The sequence below is a fragment of the Schistocerca nitens genome, chromosome 6 (genome assembly GCF_023898315.1).
Source record: "Schistocerca nitens isolate TAMUIC-IGC-003100 chromosome 6, iqSchNite1.1, whole genome shotgun sequence".
NCBI lineage: Eukaryota > Metazoa > Arthropoda > Insecta > Orthoptera > Acrididae > Schistocerca > Schistocerca nitens.
Window position 1 is genome coordinate 306441552 of NC_064619.1, and position 17851 is coordinate 306459402.

Here is a 17851-nt window from a genome sequence, read left to right on the forward strand (position 1 = left end):
CGGAACCGTGCGACTGCTACGGTCGCAGGTTCGAATCCTGCCTCGGGCATGGATGTGTGTGATGTCCTTAGGTTAGTTAGGTTTAAGTAGTTCTAAGTTGTAGGGGACGAGACGAGATACTGGCAGAAGTAAAGCTGTGAGGACCGGGCGTGAGTCGTGCTTTGGTAGAGCACTTGCCCGCGAAAGGCAAAGGTCCCGAGTTCGAGTCTCGGTCGGGCACACAGTTTTAATCTGCCAGGAAGTTTCATATCAGCGCACACTCCGCTGCAGAGTGAAAATCTCATTATGTAATCACATGTCAGTTCTAGTATAATATATTTGTCCAATGAATACCCATTTATCATCTGCATTTCTTCTTGGTGTAGCTATTTTAATGGCCAGTAGTGTATTTACTGCCATGCATTAATGTCCAGATTGGCAACCTAACCTTCAGAAAATAAAGTACCAGGATGACTCGGGCCTTTAGAGTCATGACGACATACCTACAAATTTTGCCATGTTGACATATGTGCCCCATCACTGTCTTAACTTTATATCTGGGAAACAGATAAATGAATGCCAACACACTCTGAGTATCATGAGGTACCTCGATTATCAGCAAATTGAACGTATATGGTAACAGTAAAAGATTTCTACTATTGTAAAACTTCTTTTCCCGTAATCTCAAAACATACAATTGGTAGATAGTGTAAGGTGTCAGGCAAATCCAACACCTTCCATGAAAACCCTGACATGATAAGCAAATCCAGTAGTATCTCACATAGCTCCGAATAAATCGTGACATTAAATTAACCAAAGTAATACGAGTAACGAGTGAGCAAATGGAATACCACAGACTAACACAAGAATGCCTAATTGCATGTCATACCTTCCCACCGTGAGACAGACGCAGTTCCGAGGGGACAAACGAGAACAGAAACCAAGAGCAGAACCGTGTTAAGCTAGAAGGCCCTACGATAAGGGACGGACACTCACATGGCCAGCTAACCGCTAGGACCACCCCCCAGCCCATGTTAAAAGCTAGAGCCCTCCAGAAGAACAGTATAGATCTTACGATAACACTAAAAGGACCACACCAGCTGCAAGTTTTAACGTGAGACTTTTTCGCGTCTCTGTTACATTGCAAACTTTAAAAACATTGCCCCACCACGAAAAGTATAACGTTTCTCATTGGATAGATGAAAACACAGCCAGATAGTTTTTTTAAACCAACTTCGGTAAATTGTAGTAAGGAGAAGTTAGGAGGGAGTTGCTTCCGAGAGCCGGCCGAAGTGGCCGTGCGGTTAAAGGCGCTGCAGTCTGGAACCGCAAGGCCGCTACGGTCGCAGGTTCGAATCCTGCCTCGGGCATGGTTGTTTGTGATGTCCTTAGGTTAGTTAGGTTTAACTAGTTCTAAGTTCTAGGGGAATAATGACCTCAGCAGTTGAGTCCCATAGTGCTCAGAGCCATTTGAACCATTTGAATTTGAACCATTTTTGCTTCCGAGACGGCGAGGTGAGCGTAGCTGTGCTGCCCGCCGCCCCCTGACGAACACCGACAAGGTAATGAACGCAAGCGATGCCGCATAACAGCGCATAAAGCTTCACTCAGAACTGTAGAAGTCTCATCTGTTACACCCCCTTTTTACGTAATACTAGTGTCGATCGTCAATTAAAGCTCATGGTGTTCACATTTGCCACTTGAAGTAAAAATCTGAAACACGATGATTTTTCTGTTATACAGCTACTGAGAAGCCACATCAGCCACTGTAATTTACGACAAGTTAGATAAGTAATTAAAGATAATTGAGGGTCACTGTAGACCATTTTGATAGTTTTCTCTCGTGTGAAACTTAATTTAAACCTAGATTATAGATGTGATATGGCATAGGTCATCCTTCGATCCATTGTAGAACTTGGAAACCCATTCAGGGAATATTCGTGCACATTTTTGTTGAACGCAGTTCGTTTTTACCATCCTGTATTAAAACATTTCTTTTTATCAATAGTGCAATTTATAAACAATGTTTTGTGACTAGAATAAAATTTCCAATGGTAAACTTAAGTGCTTTTTCGACGTTATTTTACCACCTAACTAAAAATAGGAAAGCCTTGAACCCCTTCCACTAAATTTAGTTAGTATTAAGATTCTTTTACAGGGAGTGCAGTGGAGCTGACGCTGAAATCATTAAGTATTTGATTATATCATCGCTAGTCTCATTGAACTCTTCTGAACTCTACATGTCATGTGTGGTCTGACGTCTCTTTACCAGCAACAGGTCCCAGGTTCAAACTAGGCAATTCCCTAAAAAACACGCTCAGAGCGTCGTTGCGCGAAAGTGGTAGGGAGACACGATATTGAACAACAGACACCAAGCAGAATGTTAGAATAGGTCGTTATGACTCTCAACTCTTGAACTACGAGTCGGCAAAATTGTAACAAATTCTGGAAAACTACAAGCGGTCTTTAACACGAGGTACTTTTCGGCTTTTATACTCGTTGATCAACTTGCGCCGTGACAAAATGCAGAAAATATTTCAACTAAGACTTGACACTTATTCACATAACGTGGCAAATAAAACTTGTAATATTTTGTTTGTGATCAGCTGATTCCAAGCAGCTGAAATGCCTTAACAGCCAAAGGTTCCTCTCAAATAGTGGACCTGGCAGCGTATTTCAAACTTATTTGATTGAAAGAGCTTGATTCTGGCATGGAAATCGCCAAATCTATAATGTGGCAATTTTACTTTATTTTTTGCCTACTTTTAGAGGCTTTAATACCAACAGTATAGGCAATCAGTTGTAAAGAAAACAACTGCTGTTAGCGTACTTCTCTGAGTGCAAAACTCCATAGATAGTAGCAACATAGCAGTCCTGCTGTTGCGTATAAAATTTAGGTGGTTTCTTAGAAAAACGTATTGTCCAAGCATTCTACTTCAGTTAAGCCTATTGTAATATGATAAATTAGTTGCTTAATTCATTGCGGTTGGGGTAGTGCAACCCACACAACTCAGAGTTTGAAGACCTTATTTCTTTAATTGATTTTTAAAATTATAGTTACAATGATACAGTGCAAAGCCAGCTTAATCTGTCTCTTTTTGCTTTGATGTTTCTTTGTAATAACATTATTAATCGTTGAACTTTGGCTTAGTGCAAAGCTCAAATAAAACTGAATGATATTAATTTTTAGTCGCTCTCTCTATAAAGAAAGAAAAAAAGGAAATTTTGAGAAAAATTCTACCTGTCCGTTTCACACTATTTCAGACAGGATGGCTTTGACAGAAATTATACATTAATGTCGGCAACTTATTGCTTGTATTCAAGCAGTTTATGTACAGGTTCTTTCTTCTTTTGTAATTAATTGGCCTGAAGACCGTATGTTCTGTCCAGCTACATGTTCCAGTAGGATGGGCATAGGGGACAGGAATCCCAATTGGGAAATCTGAGATGGAACTTTCAGTTCCGGCATTCGTCTGATAACCAAGGGATAGCTCCCACAATCCCTTGGATTGGGACTATTTTAATAGATTTGTTATTTAACAACTTCGAGAATTATTTATGAGTAAGCGGAACTTTCTATAATAATTTCTCAAATGTCCATGGTGTAACGAATATAAGTCCAGGTATTTTTATATGTAGTACAATAACATGTTTGGCCGGCCGCGGTGGTCTCGCGGTTCTAGGCGCGCAGTCCGGAACCGTGGGACTGCTACGGTCGCAGGTTCGAATCCTGCCTCCGGCATGGATGTGTGTGATGTCCTTAGGTTAGTTAGGTTTAAGTAGTTCTAAGTTCTAGGGGACTGATAACCACAGCAGTTGAGTCCCATAGTGCTCCGAGCCATTTGAACCCATAACATGTTCCCACATCAGTGTGCTGGTTATTTTTATCTGTGTCAATCAGTCTCCCCACAAACACGTCTCATATCTTACGACCTGAGTTTTCCTGCATGGTCGTACTGCACCACAAAGTAGACTACGCTTGCCAGTGTAGACTAACCGTTTTGCGCCCACACGTCAACGCTTCAACACCTGTCCTGCTGCTCACGGGAAAATTAGCATTAATGATTTGGTCTTTCCGCTTGCACTTGGAGATACTAACCAACCTATAAACATACCATTTGTAATGGCTATAATTATTAGTCTCCAAATAACGTAAACACTGATCTAATAATATTCAGTTACTGTTCTCAATCACCAATAGAAATATTTCTACTTATACCTGTTACAGCCCGTGTATTAGTTTTGAAATAAGGTCCAGATAATGATGACTCCAGCAGAAGCAAGATTAAAAGGAGCTATTCATTAAGGAATTTCATACATCTTACTTTTCAAGACAATAAGTATTAGTTTTTTATTTATGTTAGTCAACAGTAAACATGTCAAGACCTGTTACGGAGCATTCCTCTTCATTTACGATGTATTCTAAACGACGACGCTCTAAGGTCCAGCTGGATCGAAATCCCAAGCAAAAATAAAATAAACGTCTCGCGGACTACATTGCAACTGCTGCAATTACGTTTCAAAGAATCCGAAAAAGGAAAGAAGTCCGTTACTCACTTTCGTTCCGGATAACTCACGTTCCCACAAATTATTGCAAAATCTATAAGACCTCTGTTCTCATGAAACTTGTATTTCTTTTCTTCACGTACGAAAAGCGTTTTCTTTTCGTTCAGACCAGAAATAAAGAAAAAAGTGAAAGTAATAACTTACGACCTTTGTAAATTACGAGAGCATAAAAGTCTTTTTCAATGCAGCTCTAAATGGAAACTGAGACAATCTAATAGCACATTTCGGATCACGACAGTGTCAACAGTAATAAGCAACCGGTGTCGGTGAGCTCTGCCCAGGCCTCGGCGTGGGAGTTCGTTCTATTATCTGCAACAGGCGCAGGTCTCCTACGCTCTATTCAGGCTTGCAAATAACCGCTGCTGACGCCGCGCTGGTTCAAAATGGTTCAAATGGCTCCGAGCACTATGGGACTTAACTTCTAAGGTCATCAGTCCCCTAGAACTCAGACCTACTTAAACCTAACTAATCTAAGGACATCACACATATCCATGCCCGGGGCAGGATTCGAACCTGCGACCGTCGCGGTCGCGCGGTTCCAGACTGTAGCGCCTAGAACCGCTCGACCGGCCGGCCGCTGCGCTGGTCCGGACGGCCCACATTGTACGTCTGAACACATTAAAGAGAGAGCTGAAACTTTAAAACGTCTGTGGTATGAGACTATAGTTACCTGCCTATATTCAAAAATTCTTGTGTCACAGGAGACTGCCCTGCTCTACGTCTTGACAGTCGCAGTGTTCGAACATTTCAGCAACAGGTAAATTAAGAGAGGTAAAATATCGAAAATCTTTACTGTATTAATTTAATATTGAATATTAAGTTCCGAAAATGGTTTCACCAATGAAGTGCTTAAGTCTCTTTAAATTCCCCATCACGTATTAACCATTTTTTTACTCACATATTGTACGTGCCTTACATTGTGTGTGATAATTATCACAGGGGACAAGGTGCTAAGGACAACACACTTTGTATTTCGCTTAATGACTTCTAGTAATGTTTCACCCCTGTTCATAGAGGTCATCATACGCTGAATGACACGTTAGAATGTTATCGACTATGTCACGGGTTTATGCTGCACCATCCAGTGTTTTCTCAATAAACACCTCAGTTGTACGGCCATTGGTTATCGTAGCTTATACCACCTGCCTCACTGACGCAGATTTCTTGTGGAATTATCGAACACATACAATGTTCGTTTACGTTGACTATCCTATACTGAACAACTCAACGTAGTTTCCGTAAGATGTGTGATACCAAAGTTGCACAGTTTTTCTCACGAGATACAAAAAGCTGTTGACAGTGAAGCTCATGTTGATGCCGTGTTTCTTAACATCCAGAAAGTCGTCCACACAATGTCATACGATCGCCTAGGAAACAGTTACGTGCACGTGGAACATCTCAACAGATTCTCAATTTGATTGGAAACTTCCTGACCAACGGAACTTACTGTTTCGTTGTTAATACGGAGGCACCAGAAACGAAAATGGTACTCGGCGTGTCTCCAGGTAAGATCATAGGGCAGCTGTTGGTAATCAACGGTCTTCGTCACGGTCACGGTTACTAGCCAAGAGATACTGGGTTCCAGGTTCAACCCAAGTCACGGCTCAGAGTGTGAATAAGTATCATTAGCAACGTCAGCCGAAGAGTTCCAGTAAAAGGAAAGGAAAGTGCCGCAGATTTGGCGCTAATGGGTTACTGTAACGGACGACCGACGCGAATGCCTTTGCTAACACCACTACATCGTCTGCGACGCCACTAATGGGCTCGCGACCATATCCGTTGGACCCTAGACGACTTGAAAAATGTGGCGTGGTCAGATGAATTTCGGTTTCAGTTCGTAAGAGCTGATGGTGGGGCTCCATCCAGTGTGGCACAGACCCCACGAAGCCATGGACGCAAGTTGTCAACAAGGCACTGTGCAACCTGGTGGTGATTCCGTAACGGTGTGGCTGTGTTTACATGAAACCGGAAATGGTTATGTTCTGACACATGGAGAACAATTACAGCTAATATGGACTTCATGTTCAGAGATGACGATGGAATAATTGTGGGTGACAGTGCGCCATGTGAGAACATTCTGAACAGTTCGAACGCATGATTTGGCCATCCAAATCATTCAACATGGTTCCCTTCTAACTTTTTTGGGACATAACCGTGGGGTTAATTCGGGCATTGAATCCTGCACTGGTAACACTTTCGCGGTGTTAGGAGGTATACAACGGCTTTTGTCACCTCGGCGTACGTCTACACGGTATATTCAGGGCTTACAGTCTTTTTAACTTCGGACATTCTTATGTTTCCTTCTTAGAGTAATTATTATACTAATACTCATATTTTTTTCTTATGTTTATTCTTCAGGAAGGTTGCCTGCATTTCCTGGATGATAGCGATTGTAGAAACATTTGAAACAGAAAAATTCCAAACCCCAGCAGCAACGCGCGAAGGTAGGCTCGCCAGAGTGACACTTCGTATGAATCTCACTCGGGAAAGAAACGTCGTTAACGCTGCTCAAGAGTTCGTGCGTTCGCAACAATTTCGCAGCAGATCACGCGTAACGGATCACTTTACAAAAAACTAATGCTTGCAGGTGATTAGGAATAAAGATACACAACAGGAATTTCACCTAAAAAGTTCAAGTAATTTTGTCATTCATTTATTTTTTCAAACTGATTCACCAGACATAAAATTTTGAGAAAACACAGTTTATACAATGCTGTACAGTAAATGGCATAGCACCACTGATAAATATGGACTGTGAAGAGAAGTTTGTTGCTAAGGCAGAATACTCGAAAATTTTGGGTATGTGCATTGATGAGAAATTGAATTGGAAGAAACACATCGATGACCTGTTGAAACGGTTAGGTTCAGCTACTTATGCTATTAGGGTTATTGCAAATTTTGGTGATAAACATATCAGTAAATTAGCCTACTATGCCTATTTTCATTCACTGCTTTCGTATGGCACCATATTTTGGAGCAATTCGTCGTTAAGAGAGAAAGTATTCACTGTACAAAAGAGGGTAATCAGAATAATAGCTGCAGCCCAACCAAGATCACCTTGCAGACATTTGTTTAAGGAATTCAAGGTATTCACAGTACCTTCCCAATACATATATTCACTTACAAAATTTGTCATTAATAAACCATCCCAATTCAAAAATAACAACTAAGTGCATAGTGACAACGCTAGAAGAAAGGATGATCTTCAATACTCTGGATTAAATCTCACTTTGGCACAGAATGGGGTGAATTATGCTGTCACAAAAATCTTCTGTCATTTGCCAAATAGTATTAAAAGTCTGACAGATAGCCAACCAACATTTAAAAGCAAATTAAAAGAATATCTGAATGACAACTCCTTCTGCCCAACAGATGAATTCTTAGATATGGAGCAGTAACTGTACCAAAAAAAAATTATTTTGTGTAAGGAAAACTTATATTAAAGTGAGACGTTCCACATCATTACGAAATGTCGTATTCATGATCTATGGAACAAGCGAAAAGGACAACGTTTTTTTCATTATGTATTGGTAAACATTCGAGTGCTAATTTTCTGCAGACTTGGGTAAAAAAATTAAAAATAAAAATAATAGGCGGGTTTCGAACACGGGATTGGGGGTGGGGCAGGGGGGGGGGGGAGGGGGAGGCGTAGTACCGCGACGCTAGCCACTGTGCCACCACCTCGAGTCATGCGCTTACTGGGTGAAAGGCATATAAAGCGCTTCGAAAACTTCGACTGTCGTTTACTTAGAAACAGACGAGTATCTACCTATAAGACGAGACTCGTGTTCCCATATTTTGAAGCCTCTTTCACAGAGCGAAGTTTCTGGGAAACTTGCGTGTTCTCCTCGTTAGATGTGATAGTACTACGTCACGTTTTTGGTAGTTCTTTTCTCTTTCCGCTGGTGCTGCACACATGGTGTTTGCACTTGCGGTGGTCTCTGGCTGGACACTAGCCACGCTTTCGCGCCGCTCCAGCGCCCGTCGTACACGGCAGGCGGAGCGGCCCGCTACACAGCCGGCGGAGCCTCAAAAAAGGTGCGGCTGTCAGCCACCCGACTAGTTTACCGACGCCGTCCATCACGGCCGCTCGTGGCAAAGTGCGAGAAACCGACACGACGACCGGGTGACTCGCCGGCGCTGTTTACGTCCGCGGGACCCTGGCGTTAGGAAACGCTTCATTTGCATAACTGTCCAATATTTTAAGACAGACCTGTTAATGGAATGGCGAACATTCTGCCAGCGCTGAATAAACAATCAGTCCTGTTTTTTTTTTTCCTATCCCTCCTACTATGAGTTTGCCGCTCAACAAAACGGTACGCCAGAGTTACGGATGGCCAGGGCGCAGTGGGGAGTTTCCCCGCATCATCTGTCACAGCCGTTCACGATCCTTTGGTGGCCAGAAAATACACTAATGGCTAGAATAACTATGGCAGATTTGTTGCTGTAGCGGACGCTTGGAGCAAATACGACCAAAAAGAGAAACGGGATGTACTTCTGGACGTACTAAATGATCAAACGTTTGGCTACAGATGTCGGATATAGGTACAGTCTCATCACTGACTGCAAATTTTATGTGATACTGTTCCTCATCTCGTCTTTGTCATAATAGTTACCCATTAAGCTAAGAAGACAAGATGAGTATTTTCTGCCATTCACCTTAAATGAAATTTAATTGTGTTTACATATTTGTCACTTATGCTTAGTCTGTTCGAGAAGACTAGAGAATAATTATGCCTTAAATAAAAAACTAGAGTCTAAAGATTAGAGAATAATTATGCCTTAAATAAAAACTCCCTCCGATGAACCATGGACCTTGCCGTTGGTGGGGAGGCTTGCGTGCCTCAGCGACACAGATAGCCGTACTGTAGGTGCAACCACAACGGAGGGGTATGTGTTGAGAGGCCAGACAAACATGTGGTTCCTGAAGAGGGGCAGCAGCCTTTAAGTACTTGCAGGGGCAATAGTCAGGGCGATTGACTGATTTGGTCTTGTAACACTAACCAAAACGGCCTTGCTGTGCTGGTACTGCGAACGGCTGAAAGCAAGAGGAAACTACAGCCGTAATTTTTCCTGAGGGCATGCAGCTTTACTGTATGGTTAATGATGATGGCGTCCTCTTGGGTAAAATATTCCGGAGCTACGTCCCCCATTCGGATCTCCGGGCGAGGACTACTCAAGAGGACGTCGTTATCAGGAGAAAGAAAACTGGCGTTCCACGGATCGGAAAGTGGAATATCAAATCCCTTAATCGGGCAGGTGGATTAGTAAAAGGGAAATGGATAGGTTAAAGTTAGATATAGTGGGAATTAGTGAAGTTAGGTGGCAGGAGGAACAAGACTTTTGGTCAGGCGAATACACGGTTATAAATACAAAGTCAAATAGGGGTAATGCAGGAGTAGGTTTAATAATGAATAAAAAAATAGGAATGCGGTAAGCTACTACAAACAGCATAGTGAACGCATTATTGTGGCCGTGATAGAAACGAAGCCCACGCCTACTACAGTAGTACAAGTTTATATGCCAACTAGTTCCGCAGATGACGAAGAAATTGAAGAAATGTATTATGAAATAAAAGAAATTATTCAGATAGTGAAGGGAGACGAAAATTTAATAGTCATGGGTGACTGGAACTCGGTAGTAGGAAAAGGGAGAGAACAAAACGTAGTAGGTGAATATGGATTGGGGTTAAGAAATGAAAGAGGAAGCCGCCTGGTAGAATTTTGCACAGAGCATAACTTAATCATAGCTGACACTTGGTTCAAGGATCATAAAATAAGGTTGTATACATGGAAGAAGCCTGGAGATACTGACAGGTTTCAGATAGATTATATAATTGTAAAACAGAGATTTAGGAAACATGTTTTAAATTGTAAGACAATTCCAGGGGCAGATGTGGACACTGACCACAATCTATTGGTTATGAACTGTAGATTAAAATTGAAGAAACTGCAAAAAGGTGGGAATTTAAGGAGATGGGACCTGGATAAACTGAAAGAACCAGAGGTTGTACAGAGTTTCAGGGAGAGCATAAGGGCACAACTGACAGGAATGGGGGAAAAAATATAATAGAAGAAGAATGGGAAGCTTTGAGGGATGAAATAGTGAAGGCAGCAGAGGATCAAATAGGAAAAAAGACGAGGGCTACTAGAAACCCTTGGGTAAGAGAAGAAATATTGAATTTAACTAATGAAAGGAGAAAATATAAAAATGCTGTAAATGAAGCAGGCAAAAAGGAATACAAACGTTTCAAAAATGAGATCGACAGGAAGTGCGAAATGGCTAAGCAGGGATGGCTAGAGGACAAGTGTAAGGATGTAGAGGCTTATCTCACTAGGGGTAAGATAGATACTGCCCACACGAAAATTAAAGAGACCTTTGGAGAAAAGAGAACCACTTGTACGAATATCAAGTGCTCAGATGGAAACCCAGTTCTAAGCAAAGAAGGGAAAGCAGAAAGGTGGAAGGAGTATATAGAGGGTCTATACAAGGGCGATGTACTTGAGGACAATATTATGGAAATGGAAGAGGATGTAGATGAAGATGAAATGGGAGATATGATACTGCGTGAAGAGTTTGACAGAGCACTGTAAGACCTGAGTCGAAACAAGGCCCCGGGAGTAGATAACATTCCATAAGAACTACTGACAGCCTTGGGAGAGCCATTCCAGACAAAACTCTACCATCTGGTGACCAAGATGTATGAGACAAGCGAAATACCCTCAGACTTCAAGAAAAATATAATAATTCCAATCCCAAAGAAAGCAGGTGTTGACAGATGTGAAAATTACCGAAGTATCAGTTTAATAAGTAACGGCTGCAAAATACTAACACGAATTCTTTACAGACGAATGGAAAAACTAGTAGAAGCCTACGTCGGGGAACAACAGTTTGGATTCCGTAGAAATATTGGAACAAGTGAGGCAATACTGACCCTATGACTTATCTTGGAAGCTAGATTAATGAAAGGCAAACCTACGTTTCTAGCATTTGTAGACTTAGAGAAAACTTTTGACAATGTTGACTGGAATACTCTCTTTCAGATTCTGAAGGTGTCAGGGGTAAAATACAGGGAGCGAAAGGCTATTTACAATTTGTACAGAAAGCAAATGGCAGTTAGAAGACTTGAGGGGCATGAAAGGGAAGCAGTGCTTGGGAAGGGAGTGAGACAGAGTTGTAGCCTCTCCCCGATGTTAGCCCGCATCTCGTGGTCGTGCGGTAGCGTTCTCGCTTCCAACGCCCGGGTTCCCGGGTTCGATTCCCGGCGGGGTCAGGGATTTTCTCTGCCTCGTGATGGCTGGGTGTTGTGTGCTGTCCTTAGGTTAGTTAGGTTTAAGTAGTTCTAAGTTCTAGGGGACTTATGACTACAGCAGTTGAGTCCCATAGTGCTCAGAGCCATTTGAACCATTTTCTCCCCGATGTTATTCAATCTGTATATTGAACAAGCAGTGAAGGAAACAAAAGAAAAACTCGGAGTAGGTATTGCAATTCATGGAGAAGAAATAAAAACCTTGAGGTTCACCGACGACATTGTAATTCTGTCAGAGACAGCAAAGGACTTGGAAGAGCAGTTGAACGGAATGGATAGCGTCTTGATAGGAGGATATAAGATGAACATCAACAAAAGCAAAACGAGGATAATGGAATGTAGTTGAATTAAGTCAGGAGATGCTGAGAGTATTAGATTAGGAAATGATACACTTAAAGTAGTAAAGGAGTTTTGCTATTTGGGGAGCAAAATAACTGATGATGATCGAAGTAGAGAGGATATAAAATGTAGACTGGCAATGACAAGGAAAGCCTTTGTGAAGAAGAGAAATTTGTTAACGTCGAGTATAGATGTAAGTGTCAGAAAGTCGTTTCTGAAAGCATTTGTATGTAGTATAGCCATGTATGGAAGTGAAACATGGACGATAAATAGTTTAGACAAGAAGAGAATAAAAGCTTTCGAAATGTGGTGCTACAGAAGAATGCTGAAGATTAGATGGGTAGATCACATAACTAATGAGGAGGTATTGAATAGGATTCGGGAGAAGAGGAGTTTGTGGCACAACTTGAGTAGAAGAAGGGGTCGATTGGTAGGACATGTTCTGAGGCATCAAGGGATCACCAATTTAGCATTGGAGGGCAGCGTGGAGGGTAAAAATCGTGGAGGGAGGCCAAGAGATGAAGTAGCTTGCACAGGATAGAGTAGCATGAAGAGCTGCATCAAACCAGTCTCAGGGCTGAAGACCACAACAACAACAACAACAAATTAAAACTGCTTGTTCGAGTTATTGTCTGTCTGCGGGATGGCCATCATTTGATCTCCTGCCATTGTTTCGTTGGTAATGTACTTGATCACGGATGGAGGATTGTAAAAAATTTAACAAGGACACTGATTTAGGATGCGTACATAAGAAATAACTGAAGGATAGGATTTCGGAGTTTGCAGCTGAAGAGCTCAGCAGAAACGATGGATTGGATACTGTTACAGTAATTGGGACTATCTGTGTATGCTGCAGGTGTAGGATGTATGGATTGCTGGAATGATTTCATGGTCTGGCAAAGGGGAGGTGGTTATAATTACCCTAGAAAATGTGGCGAGCATAGAGCTATTAAAAAGGTGGAACTTAAGAAGCGTCATGCAAAGTAATGCCCCGGAATTTTTTATTCTGTTCTGACTATCGGTTAAGATACTAATCGTCATGCATATTACTTGGTCGACTTTCCCGCTTTACTGACGCAGGCTACAACCCTCTGCACCTAGAAGGCTCCGAATTGTAACGTGTAAGATGGCAGTGTGTGACGTAATGAGGTCACTGCGTGAGAAACAGCGTACAGTGATCGAGTTTCTAACCGCAGGAAACATGCTTCCAATCGAAATCCATAGAAGAATGGCAGCTTCTTCAGCATGACAATGCCATACCGTACACGAGCGCTGCGATCATCCTCCAGCCGATTTTCATCTGTTGCCAAAACGTAAAGGACACCTTCAAGGTCTTCCCTTTGATAGTGATGAAGTGGTGCAAGGAGAGGTGGGGCTTGTGGCTCCGTCAACGAAGTCAAAAATTCTACACTGGCGTTGTCAACAACCTGGTCTCTGGTTAAGAGGAACGTGTTTGTCACCATACTGACTATGTTGAAAAATAAATACGTAGATATTAAGAATAAAGATGCAGAATGTTAACAAAGTATGTTTTATTTAAAAAAATTTAAGAGTTTTCTCACGAAAAATGCAGAGACCTTATTTTTTAGCAAGCCCACTGGCATACACAGGCTAGGAAGCAGGCATGGAATGTCAAGGAAAGGCGACCAAACTAAGTGTTGAGATTTGAGTTTATGGAAGCGCCAGGACAGGCGAAGATGTTTTGAGTAGGTAAGGAGTGGCAACTTGAGGAATTTGAACCACATATCCGTACGAGGAAGCAGACAGTACCACAAAGCGTCATGAATTGAGTACCGTTCGAGAATTTGACGGGAATGACAAAATTTGAGTGGTATTTCCTGTAACATTTACATAGATAAGGAAGGTGCAAATAAAAGTGTTGACTTTTTCGGTGGTGGTCTAGGAATGATTACCATCAGAGCTAGTTTAACGGTAAACACAACCATGAAACAGACAGAAGAAGCAGTCTTCACACGTCTCAAAATAAAGAGCCCACTCGAATAGTTTGAAAAGAGTCTTCCTATCAGACAATCTCATAGCCATCAACAGGATCACAACCCGTACACATGGCAGATTGTGCGCAAGTGCGATTTAACACGGTACACTGGACTACAATGTGGTTACAAGGTCGTGTACACCGTAACCGGCAAGGTCTCCATACAGAACTTCAACAGTAACGTGGAAACGGCATTTTGGCTACGGACCAGAGCAAAATAACGATATACATGACCTGGTAGTACTAAAAAACGATGTACGCTTGGAAAAATGAAGGAATCTTACCAACAGCATGCCGCATGAGCGATATATTACGATCTAATAGGCTCCTGCTGCTTTTAATGTCAAAGGTATTGCTTAGTGACTGCTGGTAAGTTTTTATTTCATTTGCTCATGTAGATTTTTGAAATTTTTGTAATGCTACCATTTCTTTTTTACCGCTATTTTGGTAGTGGGCCACGAAGATTTTTAAGAAAAAGTCTGATAATGGTGGATTCATTGAAGCCGTCAACCTGTTAATTAACAAGAATCGAGTAGGACATTTGCTCTATTTATTTTCGATGTCAACCAGTTGGTTCAAATCCACAATACGTCAAAAATGTTTAAGTTAGACCTTGCCAACAGGAGCTTGATAAGACCGATTCTACTTGCTCTAATGCGCATTCTTAGAAAAAATGACGATAAAAGCGTATACACCATGTTGTTAAATACTGGAAATTATCACCTTTTCTTCCACTATCGGTATTCAGGTATTTGACCACCTTAGATGACTGTGTATATTGCTTGAATCGCCGTACAAAGATCACGTATATCTCCTGGCAACAGAGCGTTCCGTACGACGCGACAAATGTTCAAGCGTATTATTTGAATGTGATGTTAGGAGATGCTATGGTCGATAGTGAAACTGGCTTGCAATATGTCTATCGACATAGCAGCTGTATGGAATCGAGTGTTTCCTGAGCGGGAAAATGTCGTGCAGAGCGAAACTGGAATCAGAAGGATTACTGGTTGCTGAATCTCCTCACTGTAGGAGCGGACTTTTATAGTCCTTGCGATGAACACTCTACTTCCACGAAAGTTTTTTGAGCGAACTGACTTTCGAGAGGTAGTCTTTTTACTTGTTGATTGCGAGAATGTACTTCCGCACAGGGACGGGATTCTTATCCCTGGCTGCCCGTAAACTAAATTCGACGCTAAGTATAACACTCAGCCAATCGCGCTCGGTTCGCAGTGTTCTAACATGACATCATCCCAAGCTAAATTATACTGGTGCAAGGTTAAGGAGACTTATCGTATCATTTGGAGCTCGACTGTGCATTATTGACCTTGTTATGATTCGAAAGACACGAAAGGAAGAGAATGCAAAATGAAGATTATTAATTATGTTTTTCGAAGAATTATTGAGTTGTTCTCTGAAAATGGAGTCTCCATATTAAAAAAAAAACACACTATTGTTTGTTCTGTACAACAAATCGAGTCATGCCAATAACTTATGTAGCACATGTGCAGGTGTCAGTAAACAGGGTAGAATGCTGCAAATCCTGGCTGTACATACTGGTGAAAATTTGAACTGAAGAAGCTTATTAGTGAGCTTCTCAAACTCTTAAATTCAGCTAATTTTGCTCTTCGTGTAATAGCTAGAAATAAACGAATCAACCTCCTGATATATTTTGCATATTTCCACTAAATAATGTCTTACGGAATAATTTTCTGGGATAACTCACCACTTAGAACATCCATTACAATTTTAGAAGAATAGTGATGACCATACCTATAACACTGTAAGAAAATATGATCTTTATTGTCCTAATTAAAGCCCTGAGTGGCTCAGAAAGTTCAACATGTAGCAACAAACCTTTTTGATCACTTGCCCACTAACGTAAAGGTCTGGCAGGTAGAAAAACAAATTTTAAATCTAACAGATCACTTCTCCTGGACAACTCCTTGTATTCCATGAACGAATTTCTATTTCAAATTTGGTTACTTGAAAAATTAAGTGAAATTCTACGAGTAGGACTAGAAAAAAAAATAATGGTGCTACCATCAGTGAAAGTGTTGAAGAATTACAGAACTGTTGAATGGAATGGGCAGTCTAATGGGTGCAGAATGTGGACTGAGAGTAAATCGAAGGAAGACGAAAGCAATCAGATTTTGAAAAAATGAGGACTGGAACAAGCTTAACATCAGGACTAGTGATAACGAAGGAGATGAATTTAAGAAATTCTGCTACCTATTACCGTACACAAATCGTGTCAACTAAATTGTTCCGCATTATTTCAATACAAGAATCGTTTAGTGTTCCATGGGACATGTAATACCTAACGAACAAGTGGGAAAATAAGACTGGAAGACCGTTGCCAGAAAACGGACTGGTTGGAGAGGTATCTCCTTAGAAACACCAAAAAAATTAACTTGGTGTTGGGAGGAGCGTGTAGAGAGTAAACGTTGGCAGTAGACAGACTGCAATGCCGAGAGCAACTCCTCATTCAAAAATGCCGTGACGGTGCTTCACAGTCTTTCATTCCTTCGTAGTCATGGTCTGTTGGGGGTGTTTCCTTCTCGTCTATGGTAAGTGCCTTGTCTCACCGGTTATTTCCAACGTCGTTCAAGAACATATCAGCATGATCTAAGCGTTTCGCAGTACTTAGAACTGACCGTTTCCTTTAACGATTTCGAACTTATCCAGCAGTTCGTTTCGCGTGGCGAAGCTTGCTCAGGGGGTTGCTGCCACGGCAAATGCACGACCAACTGTAACGGATCCATGCCACGTGACAACTCATTGTAGACGATCAGACTCGTTGAATAACACGGCTTTTGCAGGCAAATGGTACTCGAACACTTGTGTTGATAAAATCACAGGAGTCATGTTCTGCCCCATCAGATTAGAAACAACTGCGTCGAGTCTTTGTCGCCCAACTACCTTCCTCTGCTGGGCACACAGACATATCATTTCGGTATCAGGTTGAAGAAGGTCTGAACATTTACTGGATATTGACTAGTAGCTGGAGTATGAAGAGCCTTTTCTGGTAAAATATCAATTCTAGTTCGCCGTTCGCTGTTGCTTTCCTTGCAGCTGAAAGCGGCAGATGGCTATCGATTCTAAAACCCTCCAGTAGCATTGCACCTTCACTTCACGGTGTTTTTCTCTTGTTACCAGCCAATGGAAAATATTACTAAAACGTAAATACACAAATTATTAAGCTATGCGTTACCTTCTTAACATGTAACGCAGATATATACCTGTGGCCGCAGACACACAAGGCGCCAGTGGTGCGGTCCACGGCTTTAGAAGGACGGAGCAAGCGCTGGAGCGTCAGTCACCTCGGCTCTCTCTGAAGATGGCTGGACGGTATTCAGCTGAAATATTAGAAGATGAAGTCAAATTTAGGCGGCTGCACGCCAGATATTTTATGGATCAGTATTTTCGCCTCAAAAATATGAAGATGCATAGCAGTTGAATCGTTTGGCAGTCAGCTTCCAATGCCGGTTCTCTAAATTTTCCCAATGGTGTTTCTCGAAAAGAACGTCGCCTTCCCTGCAGGTATTCCCATTAAAGTTCCCGAAACACCTCCATAGGACTAACGTGTTGTTCGAAGCCACCGGTAACAAATCTAGCAGCCCTCCTCTCAATTGCTGCAATGTCTTCCTTCAGTCGGACCTAGT